This window comes from Pristiophorus japonicus, chromosome 9 (assembly GCF_044704955.1).
Source record: "Pristiophorus japonicus isolate sPriJap1 chromosome 9, sPriJap1.hap1, whole genome shotgun sequence".
NCBI lineage: Eukaryota > Metazoa > Chordata > Chondrichthyes > Pristiophoridae > Pristiophorus > Pristiophorus japonicus.
In genome coordinates, this window is record NC_091985.1 from 218208390 (window position 1) to 218218444 (window position 10055).

Below are 10055 nucleotides of genomic sequence, written 5' to 3' on the forward strand. Positions count from 1 at the left end.
TTTATTAAAGTCTTCTTGTAACGTGTTGCTGTCATCCTCAGTATTGACTATTCCCTACACCCACCCCCCCAATTTTGTGGCATCCGCAAATTTATTCCCCTCCCCCACTTATATAATTGTTCCTGTGTATAACTCGGGTCAGTGAACATGAGAACACGGCAGTAGAACCACAGCTGCTTCAGAGACCCCTCTCTTATTTCCACTGTCTCAAAGCTGCAGACTGTTCACTCCTTTCTTTCTCCAGTGCCTTCTATCACCTCTCTGTCTCTGTCTTCACCTGATCTTCCTCTTCTGGCCGCTTTGCTCAGAAACATGTTTTCCCGAGGCTTTTGTGTCAGCAAAGCACTTGTGGGGCCACGAGACTGGCTGCATGTTCGACCTCAGGCTAACTTTGCTTACCCATGATGCTAGTGTTAGCCACTTTCTCATTGTTTAGCACGAAATTCCGGCATAAAAGGAGCATTTATCTTCCAACAGACGTATATACAGAATATTAAACTCCAGTCTAATTATTCTGGGTTATTATCAGCATCAACAAACCCCCTAAAATACCATAATTAACATGGGTCAGGCCTGAGTGTGATTAATTGCAGAATCAGACCACTGCAGTGAAGTGTGAACTCGCTGGTGTCTCAGCAGGTCAGATGGACTGGTGAATCACTTTTCACTCAGGGCGCAGGGGAACGGCCTCTCCCCGGTGTGAAGCCACTCATGTTTCAGAAGGCCGGATGATTGTGTACACGTCTTACCTCAATGAGAGGATTTGAACGGGCTCTCGTCAACGGTCTTTGGAGCTCCTGAAGCTCTTCTCACTGTCGGAACATTTAAACGGTGCCTCCTCGCTGTGAACTCACCAGGGTCGCTGACCTCCCAAACCTCTTCCCGCAGTGAGAGCAGCTGAACGGCCTCTCCCCGGTTGATGCATCTTTAGTTCCTCAGTGCTTTTAAAGCTCCTCTTGCATTCGGGGCATTTATAGGGTCTCTCGTCAGTGTGAACTCGCTGGTGCACATGCAGGTAGGATAAATGAGTGAATGCCCTCCCACACACGGAGCAGGAGAACGGTCTCTCCCTGGTGTGAATCTGCTGGTGTGTCAGCAGATTGAATGACTGAGTAATCGCTTCCCACATACTGAGCAGGTGAACGGCCTCTCCCCAGTGTGAATTCGTTGGTGTACCAGCAGGGTGGATGAACAAGTGAATCGCTTCCCACACACGGAGCAGGTGAACGGCCTCTCCCCAGTGTGAACTCGCTGGTGTACCAGCAGGGCGGATGAACACGTGAATCGCTTCCCACACACTGAGCAGATGAACGGCCTCTCTGCAGTGTGAACTCGCAGGGTGTACCAGCAGGGCGGATGAATGAGTGAATCGTTTCCCACACACTGAGCAGATGAATGGCCAGTGTGACAGCGCTGGTGCTGTATCGGGTTGCTGGACCATTTAAAGCTCTGCTCACAGTCAGAGCATTGAAAAGGTCTCTCCTCGCTGTGAACCAACTCGTGTGACAACAGATTGTAAGACTGTGTAAACCTCTTCTCACAGTGAGAGCAGGCGAACGGTCTCTCCCTGGTGTCTCAGCAGTTTCCACGAGTGGTTAAATCCCTTCACACACACGGAGCAGATGAATGGCCATTTTCTGGTGTAACTGTGTTGATGAGTTTTTAGCTGAGACACAGAGTTTACTCTCGTCCCACAGTCCCCACATTGATGGGGTCTCTCCACAGTACGGCTGCACTTGTGTCTCCCCATGCTGGATGGTCGGCTGAAGGAGTGTCCACAAAGGGATCACGCGTAAGGTTTGTCCGTTCTCAGATTGCTGCTTTCCACTTCCATATGCCGACAATATTCAGGCCCTGACTCTGTCAGATCTTGACGTGATCTTTGCTTCAATCTTCCCTTCTGCACGTCCTCTCCATGTAATGCCCTGACATTACTAATGACTGTAAGTGCAGGAGAGAATTTCAGAATACACAATTTTCAATCTTACATTTTCTTTATGTTTTGCCCAAAATTGCTCTCCCTCCTCTCTGCACTGAAATCAAGATGTATCACAATCCCACTGTCCCTTTAACAACAACAACTTGTATTTATATAGTGCCTTCAATGTAGTAAATTGTCCCAAGGCATTTTACAGGAGTATTGCAACACAAACAATTTGACACTGAGCCACACAAGGAGAAATTAGGATATTTGATGTAGGTTTTAAGAATCATCTTAAAGCAGGAAAGAGAGGTAGAGAAGCAGAAGTTTAGGGAGGGAGTTCCAGAGCTTAGGGCCCAGGCAGCTGAAGGCACGGCCACCAATGGTTGAGTGATTATAATCAGGGATGCTCAAAAGGGCAGAATTAGAGGAGCAGAGACATCTCAGGAGGTTGTGGGGCTGGAGGAGATTACAAAGATAGGGAGGGGCGAGGCCATGGAGAGATTTGAAAATGAGGAGAATTTTGAAATCAAGGTGTTGTTTAACCGGGAGCCAATGTCGGTCAGCGAGCACAGGGGAGATAGGTGAATTGGACTTGGTGCGAGTTCGGACATGGGCAGCCGAGTTTTGGATGACCACAAGTTTACGTTGGGTAGAAAGTGGGAGGCCAGCCAAGAGTGAATTGGAATAGTCAAGTCCTGAGGTACCAAAAGCATGCATGTAGGGTTCAGCAGCGGATGAGCTGAAGAAGGCGGAGACGGGCGATGTTACAGAGATGGAAATAGGCAGTCCTAGTTAGACTGCGGATATGTGGTCGGAAGCTCATTTCGGGGATAAGTATGGCACCAAGGTTGCGAACAGTGTGGTTCAGCCTCAGACAGATGCCAGGGAGAGGGATGGAGTCAGTGGCTAGGGAACGGAGTTTGTGACGGGGACCGAAAACAATGGCTTTGGTCTTCCCAATATTTAATTGGAGAAAATTTGTGCTCATCCAGGACAAGCAATCTGCCAATTTAGAGGCCATGGAGGGATTGAGAGAAGTGGTAGTGAGGTAGAGCTGGATGTCATCAGTGTACATATGGAAACTGTTGCTTTGGTTTTGGATAATATCACCAAGGGGCAGTATATAAATGAGAATTAGGGGGCCAAGGATAGATCCTTGGGGGACACCATAGGTAACGATGCGGGAGCAGGAATTACATAGGATTACATCGGATATACGACACAGAAGCAGGTCATTTGGCCCCACTAGACCCGGCAGCGTTAATGCTCCACTCGAGAATCCTCCCATCTTTCCTCATCTAAATCTATCTGCATAACCCTCGATTCCCTTCTCCCTCATATGCTTGTCTCGTCTCTCCTTAAATGTATCTATACTATTCACTTCAACCACTCCCTGTGGTAGTGAGTTCCACATTCTCACCACTCTTTGGGTAAAGAAGTTTCTTCTGAATTCCCTATTGGATTTCTTGTTGACTATCTTATATTGATAGCCTCTAGTTATGCTCTTCCCCAGTAATAGAAACATTCTCTCTCTATCCACTCTATCAAAACCTTTCATAATTTAAAAGACCTCTATTAGGTCACTCCTTGGCCTTTTTCAATAGAAAAGAGACCCAGCCTGTTCATCCTTTCCTGATATGTATACCCTCACATTTCTTGTATCATCCTTGTAAATCTTTTCTGCACCCTCTCCAATGCCTCTATATCCTTTTTATATGGTGACCAGAACTGTATACAGTATTCTAAGTGTGGTCTGACTTCCCTACATTTCAACTCTATACCTCTAGAAATAAACCCGAGTGCTCAGTTTGCCTTTTTATGGCCTTGCTAACCTGTGTCGTAACTTTTAGTGATTGGTGTATTTGTACTCTGAGATCTCTTTGTTCCTCTACCTCACCCAGACTCGCTCCCTTCCAGTAATAAGTGACCTCCCTATTCTTCCCACCAAAATGTAATACCTCACAGTTATCTGTGTTGAACTACATTTACCAATTATATTCCCATTCTGCAAGTTTATTAATGTCCTCCTCTAATTTGTTGAAGGCATCCCCAGTATTGACTATTGCTCCCAATTTGGTGTCATCCGCAAATTTAGAAATTGTGTTTTTGATTCCAAAGTCTAAATTGTTAATGTAAATTGCGAACATGTGGTCCCAGCACTGATCCTTGTGTAACACCACTGCCCACCTTCTCCCACTGTGGATAGCTACCCTTTACCCCTACTCTCTGCTTTCTGTCTTGAAGCCAGCGAGCTATCCATTCTGCTACTTGTCACCTGACTCTGAAGAGAAGCCATTGCAGGTGATTCTCTGGCTACAATTAGATAAGAATGGAACCAGGCGAGTGCACACCCACCCAGCAGGATGATGGTGGAGAGGCATTGGAGGAGGATGCAGTGGTCAACCGTATCAAAGGCTGCAGACAAGTCAAGAAGGATGAGAAGGGATAGTTTACCTTAGTCACAGTCACAAACAATGTCAGTTGTGACTTTGATGAGAGCTGTTTCAGTACTATGGCAGGGTTGGAAACCTAATTTGATGGATTCAAACATGGAGTTGCGGGAAAGATGGGAATGGTTTGGGAGGTGACAACATGTTGACGATCTTTGGAGAGGAATGGAAGGTTGGAGATGGGGTGGTAGTTTGCAAGAATGGAGGAGTCAAGGGTTGTTTTTTTGTGGAGCGGGGTGATGACAGATGTGAGGGAAAAGGGGACTGTACGTGAGGGGAGAGAACCATTAACAATGGCAGCGGACATTGGAGCCAGAAAAGGAAGTTGGGTAGTCAGCATATTGGTGGGAATAGGGTCGAGGCAGCAGGAAGTGGGTCTCATGGACAAGATGAGCGTGGAGAAGTCATGAGGGGAAATTGGAGAGAAACTAGAAAAAGATATGAGTTTAGGGCTAGGGTAGGAGGGAAGTTCAGAGGAAGTTTGGCCCAGTGGGCTAGGGGGAGGAAGGGAAGTGGCAGAGGCGGCTGAACGGATGGTCTCAATCTTTGAGACAAAGAAGGCCATGAGCTCCTCTCACATTGTCGGAGGAGAGGGTGGAGACTGAGGAGAGTGGTTTAAGAAGATGGTTAGCCATGGACAATAGAAGCCGGAGTTTATTTTTACATTCCAGAATGACTCTGGAATAGTGTTCCTGGAATTAAACACAAGACAGAGACAGAGACAGGGTCAATGAGTGCAGTACATTTGATGTAGTCTATGTAGATTTCAGCAAGGCTTTTGATAAGGTCCCACATGGCTGACTGGTCATGGTAGTAAAAGCTCGTCGGATCCAGGGCAAAGTGTCAAGTTGGATCCAAAATTGGCTCAGAGGCAGGAAGCAGAGGGTAATGATTGATGGGTGTTTTTGTGACTGGAAGACTGTTTCCAGTGGGGTTCCGCAAAGCTCAGTACTGGAACCTTGCTTTTTGTGGTATATATCAATGATTTAGAATTGAATGTAGGGGGTATGATTAAGAAGTTTGCAGATGATACAAAAAATTGGCTGTGTGGTTGATAATGAAAAAGAGCGTTGTAGACTGCAGGAAGGTATCAATGGACTGGTCAGGTGGGCAGAATAGTGGCAAATGGAATTCAATCCAGAGAAGTGTGAGGTGATGCATTTGGGGAAGGCTAACAAGGCAAGGAAATACATAATAAATGGTAGGACACTGAGAAGCGTAGAGGGACTTTGGAGGGCATGTCCACAAATCCCTGAAGGTAGCAGGACAGATAGATAAGGCATACAGGGTACTTGCTTTTATTAGCCAAGGTAGCATACAAGAGCCAGGGAGGTTACACTTGAACTGTATAAAACACTAGTTAGGCCACAGCTAGAGTACTGTGTGCAGTTCTGGTCACCACATTACAGGAACGATGTGATTGCACTAGATAGGGTACAGAGGAGATTTCTGAGGATGTTGCCTGGACTGCAGAATTTTAGCTACGAGGAAAGATTGGATAGGCTGGGGTTGTTTTCTTTGGACCAGAGGAGGCTGAGGGGAGACCTTATTGAGGTGTATAAAATTATGAGGGGCCTAGATAGAGTGGATAGGAAGGACCTATTTCCCTTAGCAGAGGCGTCAACAACCAGGGGGCATAGATTTAAAGTAATTGGTAGGAGGTTTAGAGGAGTTTAGAGGGGAAGTGTTTTCACCCAGAGGATGGTGGGGGTCTGGAACTCACTGCCTGAAAGGGTGGTAGAGGCAGAAACCCTCTCCACTTCTAAATAGTGCTTGGATGTGCACTTGAAGTGCAGTAATATGGACCAAGAGCTGGAAAGTGGGATTAGGCTGGATAACTGCTTGTCGGCCGGCACGGACATGATGGGCTGAATGGCCTCCTTCCGTGCCGTAAATTTCTATACAATGATCATGAGGCAGTTTAAAAAAACAGTCCCTGACCAGAGATTGCTGGATGCTGACACTCGTTGCTCACAAAGATAGCATGTCCCATTCCTCAGGCTGTAGGAATTCACAGAACAATGGCAATGTATCTTGGAGCAGAGACGGTTAAGTGGAGATGTGATAGAGGTGCTTTTTTTTTTTAAGAGCAAACAAGGAGAAAATATTGTCAGTGGAAGGATGGCTGGTAATGAGAAGACACAGATTTTAGATAATTGGCAAAAGAATCCAGAGGGGGAATGAAGAGACAGTTTTTACGCAGTGAGTTTTTATGTTTTGGAATGCACTGCCTGAATGGTTGGCAGAAGCAGATTCAATATTAACTTTCAAAAGGAAATTGGATATATAGTTGAAAGCAGAAATTTGCGGGGCTGTGGGGAAAGAGCAGGGGAGCGGGACTAATTGCGTAGCTCTTTCAGAGAGCTGGCATTAGCATGATGGGCCGAAAGGCATCCTACTGTGCTCTGATTCTGTAACATCAGCTCCTCTCTGCACACTAGCACGGAGAGAACATGGAAGAATCTTTAAATCCAGCCCACTTATTGGGGATTCTTAACATTAACAAGCCCCAGTTGCCTGAATGTGTTCAGTCCTGGATGTGTTTAAAAGCATTGGAAATAATGCAATTGAACCACTGCAGTCATGATGTGGAAATTCTGGTGTGTCAGCAGGTGAGATACCCCAGTGAATCCCTTTCCACACACTGAGGTTGACTTAAATGATCCAGAGTCCAAGGGTTTTGGACATCAGGTAATCAAGCTTACAAGAACATAGATTGTGATAATTCCCTCAGTCTGCAGAATAGAAGTACAGTGGCTTCACAGGCGATCTTCTGGAGTCTGTTCCAACTGACAATGACTTAAATTCAGGGAATGGGATTGTTTGGACCTATCCATTGACCGTCTCCTGAACTCCTGTTAATTCCGGGAGTTTTGTCCATCTGTGACCAGACTATAACCACAAGCCCGTCTGGTTATCGCACCTATACGGTCCCTGAGGTTATTATTAGATTCACACCCAGACACTGGGCCTTTACTGTCTAGCACTTCATCCCATAACATGGGGCTCAGTAATGTTTCATTCCTCAGAAAATCATCATCATAAGCAGTCCCTCGGGGTCGATGATGACTTGCTTCCAGACCAAAGATGAGCACCCAGGTGACCGATGAACTCATTTTAAACGGTTTAAACATTTTAAAATGCCTGTGCCTGAATTATTTTAATGTGAGCTGGCCGTTGCACACCAGCCACCACACGGACTGGACGGAGCAAGGTCTTGGTCCAGTGGTAAGGGGATCCAAGACAACTGGAGACCAGGCTCTGCCACATGTGCCAATACATACACACAATCTCAAACATACTCCTACTGTCCTCCTTCCTCCCTCCTTCCACAGGGCCCCTCTCTATCTCTATATCCCTGGATCCTTCCACAGGGCCCCTCTCTATCTCTATATCCCTGGATCCTTCCACAGGGCCCCTCTCTATCTCTATATCCCTGAATCTTTCCACAGGGTCCCTCTCTATCTCTATATCCATGGATCTTTCCACAGGACCCCTCTCTATCTCTATATTCCTGGATCATTCCACAGGACCCCTCTCTATCTCTATATCTCTGGATCTTTCCACAGGGCCCCTCTCTCTCTATATCCCGGGATCCTTCCACAGGGCCCCTCTCTATCTCTATATCCCTGGATCTTTCCACAGGACCCCTCTCTATCTCTATATCCCTGGATCATTCCACAGGACCCCTCTCTATCTCTATATCCCTGGATCTTTCCACAGGACCCCTCTCTATCTCTATATCCCTGGATCCTTCCACAGGGCCCCTCTCTATCTCTATATCCTGGGATCATTCCACAGGGCCCCTCTCTATCTCTATATCCCTGGATCTTTCCACAGGACCCCTCTCTATCTCTATATCCCTGGATCCTCACACAGGGCCCCTCTCTATCTCTATATCCCTGGATCTTTCCACAGGACCCCTCTCTATCTCTATATCCCTGGATCTTTCCACAGGACCCCTCTCTATCTCTATATCCCTGGATCCTTCCACAGGGCCCCTCTCTATCTCTATATCCCTGGATCCTTCCACAGGACCCATCTCTATCTCTATATCCCTGGATACCATTAACTAACAATATTATCGATCTCAGTCTTGAAAGCTCCAATTATCCCAGCATTCACAGCCATTTGGGGAGATAATTCCAGTTTTGTTTACAGCCTTTTATATGAAAAAGTGTTTCCTGATTTCCCTCCTAAATGGCCTAGCTCTAATTTTAAGATTATTTCCCTTCATGATAAAATAGTTTCTCCATATCTAACCTATCGAATCCTTTGAACATTTAAACACGCTAATCTGTAGCTCAATGTTTTTATTTACTTGATATTGGCACTAATGTGGATCAGAACTGTGCCCCCTATATTCTAGGAAAAAGCAAGGTTTCTGGGAGATATGACTATGTTGAACTGAGGACTGTACACAGCTGGGTTATATCATTGTGTTGTAATCAATGCTCCTATCACAGTGTCCTGACCTAACTCTCATTACTTTCCACAACTTCAAACCATTAGCTTCCTCTTACAACCAGGCTTTAAAAAACCCAAGCTCGGTGGCACCAATTACTTCCTGATTTATTTTGCTTTCTAATGTTTTTAACCATCCTTTGTTCCTGTGTATCTCAAACCATTAATTTCTCAACAAGAAAAAATGAGCTTGTTAGCTGTAGTTAAAGCTTTGATACTTAACTCACTCCAACTGTTTTTTTTTAAACTTTGTTTTAAAATGAGAGGACCTGCTCATACTTTTTTTTTTTAAAGTGAAAATTAGTGGCGATAATTAACCTCTGCGTTTGTAATCATGGGTCAGATATTTGAAGTGTTTTACGTCTCTTGTTTTCTCATCCCTATAAATAGTTTCAGAACTTGTTAACGTGAAGTATTACCATGAAGGAACACAGTGCTAAGTTGTTTATACTGTTGGTTGCTAATCCAAAGCTGCAATTATCTTGCAGCTCCGATAACTTCATTTATTTAATATCATCAGAACAAGTAAAGCACAACGACATACTGCTCAGCTTAACAGAAGCTCAACATATTTCTGGTGCCATAAATATAAGATAGTCACTAATAAATCCAGGAGGAAACTCAGGAGAAACTTCTTTACTCAGAGAGTGGTTAGAATGTGGAACTCACTACCACAAAGAGTCGTTGAGGTGAATAGCACAGATGCATTTAAGGGGAAGCCAGATAAACACAAGGGACAAAGCTATACAAAGTTATTTTCATCGGGTTAATTAAAGTAGGGTCAAAAGAGGTTCGAATGGAGCATAAACACCAGTATAGACTGGTTGGGCCGAATGGCCTGTTTCTGTGCTGTATATTCTATGTAATAGCATGAAAAGTCAAATAAAGGGAATTATCAGCACAACAGTTTGAAAGATTATCAGCAGTACAAGAATTTATAAAACATTCATCCGTTCCATGTTCATGTGGGCCCAGCTTTCTGCAGGGCCCTGTGTTACAGAACAGTGTGAACTCGCTGGTGTGTCAGCAGAGTCAAGGACCGAGGGAATTCTTTCTCACACACAGAGCAGGTGAACAGTCTCTTTCCCGCTCTCTCCAGCTGGTGTCTCTTCAGCTCCTGGGACCGTTTAAACTTGTTTCCCAATGCCCGAACGTTTCACTGGCCTGTTCCCAGTGTGAACTCACTGGTGTGTCCGCAGGTGGGTCAGCCGAGTGAA